This window comes from Quercus robur, chromosome 5 (assembly GCF_932294415.1).
Source record: "Quercus robur chromosome 5, dhQueRobu3.1, whole genome shotgun sequence".
NCBI lineage: Eukaryota > Viridiplantae > Streptophyta > Magnoliopsida > Fagales > Fagaceae > Quercus > Quercus robur.
Genome location: NC_065538.1, coordinates 19596409 through 19600300, shown reverse-complemented (window position 1 = coordinate 19600300; position 3892 = coordinate 19596409).

Here is a 3892-nt window from a genome sequence, read left to right as displayed (position 1 = left end):
AATAAAAAATTTCATGTGAAAAATACGGGTCAACCCGACCCGACCCGTAACCCGAACCCGAACCCGATTTCAACCCGCTTAAAATGACCCGTTTTTGACCCGTGACCCGTTTAACCCGTGACCCGACCCGACCCACCCGTTTTGCCATATCTACCAATGGCTCTCAAAATCTTTCTTCAGCCCATAACTAAGATTAATGACTCATCCTACCTACCCACCCATATACCTTATTGCATGGTTTTATGTTCTTTATGCCACTCAACTACATAATAATGATTATACATATAGGTTCAACCTGCCATGATTATATCAGGATATTTACTACAAGAAGAAAAAAAAAAAAAAAAAAAAATCATGCTAACAAGTGTCCTTAGGGCACTAATTAAGAATTCAGTTAAAGAAAATTTTGACATTACTTTTATGAGAAATGAAAAAAGTTGTCAAAACATTAATTTTTTTTTCTTTTTCCATAAAAAATTTTTTTAATTAACTTAACCAGTTCCCTAAAGGCATTCGTTAGTATTTTCCAAAAAAAAAAAAAAATGTAAAAGCCGGTGTAGAAAAAGTAAAATAATACTGAAACTATGAATTTGTCGATATAACTTTCACATCATTGCTTTTAAGCGATCTTTCTTACAAGCTGACATGTCCTAGCCAACTTTACAGTGTTTTCAATCACAATAGACAAAATCATCGTCTTAAGAAGATAAGTTATCTCCCATGTCTTGGTAGCTAAGGAGCAAGACCATATATATACATATAGATATAACCTGGGTGATATCCTCTTGATCTTCTCCACGTCCATCACAATTCAATTCACCGGTCAAGTTAGAGAGAATCTCTGGCCTAAATAAGTTAGTCTTTGTATCTAGGCAACAGATTTTTACATGTTCTTCAGAATAAAAACTCAAATTTTATTTGCAACTCTTTAAAGTTTCTAGAGATGCTTCCACCACAGTTGCGCTCTTGCCTTGCTTGCTTTAAAGGCTGTGCATGCGTGGGGGGAATTTAATTGTTCTGTTCGAAACATGGTGTAAGCACTTTCACGTGTATATTGTCCTAAAATGTCCCTAACCAAATTAAAACATCTTTGGGACTTCAAGTACTCCATTGATAACTGAAGCTTTGTAAGGTAAAATTTTTTGATCTTTCGATGATACTTGCTCAAAATAAGCGCCAGGGTCAATAATAGTCTCCACGTCCGCAATGACCTTAAAAGAAGTAGGGATGGGTAAAAATGGTTGCACACACACACTTCCACACGCGACCACACAAAACAATTGAAATGCACGCGTGTGTGTAATGAACACTACCCTTTTACTATATTGTTTTAGTTTCCAATATATTCTTCCAAGTGAGGAGCAAGAAGAATGAGTGTAAAATGAGAATTTCTTTTGGAAAGGAGGGTTAAAGTAAAACATAAGATTTAAAATATATATATATATATATATATATTTCAAGTTTTAGTTAGTGTAGTTTATTTTAAGAAGTATGGGCACTTCAATCTCATTTCACACTCTATTAAGTTGTTAACCTATGATGAGAGCAACATCACTGTCACATAAATGTACTAGGAATACTATTTTTATTATACATCCAATCATAAGTTAACATACTAGTTGGGTGTGAAATTGGTGATCCTAGACTTATCATTTGTCTTGTATAATTGTTTGGAAGATTTGCACCCACCCACAAAAACTATCTTCCAAGACAATATCATTTGAAGAATTCTCAAGAATTTCTGAAGACCAGTAATGAGGGGCCCATGTGCCTTCTTCTTCGAGATGGACTCCTCCTGATGGAAGCAATCAAGCTAACACCTACAACAATTGGGGTGGGAATAATTGTGTGTGATCATAAATGCCTTAGGATAAATATCAGTATGCTCTTGAACACTCCCCCTAGAGGTGTTTACCAAACCGCAAAAACCGCACCAAAACCGCCAGCAAAATGGCATAATTGCACTGTACTGCAAGTAATAATGCATCACACTGCACCGCAAGTAATAATGCATCACACTGCACCGTATGGTGCAATGCGGTTTGCAGTTTTATAATAAGAAAACCGCACAAATCGCACCATCTCTATATATTAATATATATATATATATATATATTTTTTTTTAATATTAAATATATTAATTATAGTTTAATAACCCTAGTTTTTTTAAAAAAAAGAAGTTTAATAACCCTAGCAAGTATTGACTAAAAAAGCCAACTCAAAATAAAGAAAAACTAACTCAATAATTTAAAACTTGGCCCAAAAAAGGGAAAAATTAGTTTTGGGCTAAGTAGGAAAAGCCCAAAATTTGAAAAATATATCAACTTCAAACCGCATCTTATATAGTATCGCACATGTGACCGCAAAAATGAGGTGTGGTGCGGTTATGGTTTTGGCCAAACTCTAAATCGCACCACACGACACATGTAACCGCAAAAACAAGGTGCGGTGCAGTTATGGTTTTAGCTAAACCGCACCGCAAAGTGCGGTGCTAAAAATGGCCCAAAACCGCACTGCACCACACCGCGAACACCCCTACTCCGCCCCTCCTCCCATATTAGGAGTCAGTGGTTCCCTACTTGATGTTTACCATAATAGTATCCTAGCCGTTAAATTCGAATCTACGAGCAGGTAACCGGTGAGCTATAAATGTTATTCCAACCTCGTGAGCAATGGCAACTCCATGTTATGGTTAGGGTGTTTAGTGATCTTGAAAAAAATTACATATAAATTTTTTTTTTGTCTACTATAAATAAAAATGAGCACCCTAAAATACAGTTACAAAGACTAATAAGTGTAAAAACAGTTACAAAAATCAAATAAGTTGAGTAACAACAAAAATAATGATGTGGACACAAGAAAAATGTAGCAACAAAAAAATGAAGTTGAGTTAAATTGTTAATAGAGTAATACCATATTACGATTGAAAGAGAAGGACATGAAATTAGAGTCAAAGTTCATCTTGCCTAAGCCCTTGAAACACCATATATAATGGCAAAACCCAATGGCCCCAACCATAACACAACATGTTAAAACAGTTTATCGTCACCAACGGTAACTAACTCCTAATTCATGTCGAGTAGACTATGTAAAAACAGCAGGGGCTTGAGGGAAGAAGCTCAAAAGGTACCTATGACATGCGAGAAGCCCATATCGAGATCCATATATTGTTCCTTCTCTCAGAATAGGCTTCATTCTACCTATTTCATTTTTGATTTATTAAAAATTGTGCAACCCATGCTCAAAAATTGCAAACTCACATGTACCAATATTACTCTTTAGTCTTTATTTAGTAAATGACCTCAATCGACATGTTTCTCGATGCATGTATATGTTGCCCACTCTCAAGTGACGTTATCCATAACCAATGCAATCATCTATAGGATTAATCTAGAATAAGCTTAGACTTAGTTAATATTATTGGATTTTTTAATTTTTTTAAATATTTTTTATATAATGGGAATTGGTGGAATTCATTGAAACATGTACATAATTCATCATATCTATATATATTTAAAAGTTGAAGCGTAGCATTAATTGTTGCTGCGTTTCAGTTGAGCCACATCAGTATCCATGTCATTATCCTTTTTCTTTCTAATTTTCCTATAATTTTTTTTAATGTTTACTTTTTTCTTTTTCTTTTTTATAATAATTATACTTTCTTCAACCTTTCTCATTCTTTTACCTTTTCATCTCCCTAGTCCCCACTACCCTCAATCTTAATATCACTATTCATCTTTCCTTTTATCTTCCTTTATTTTGTCTTTTCATCTTTCCCTCCCTTATCTTTTCATCTCCCCACTACCCTCAACCTTAATATCACTATTCATCTTTCCCTTTATCTTCCTTTATTTTGTCTCTTCATATTCATTTCATCTTACCATAAATTTGT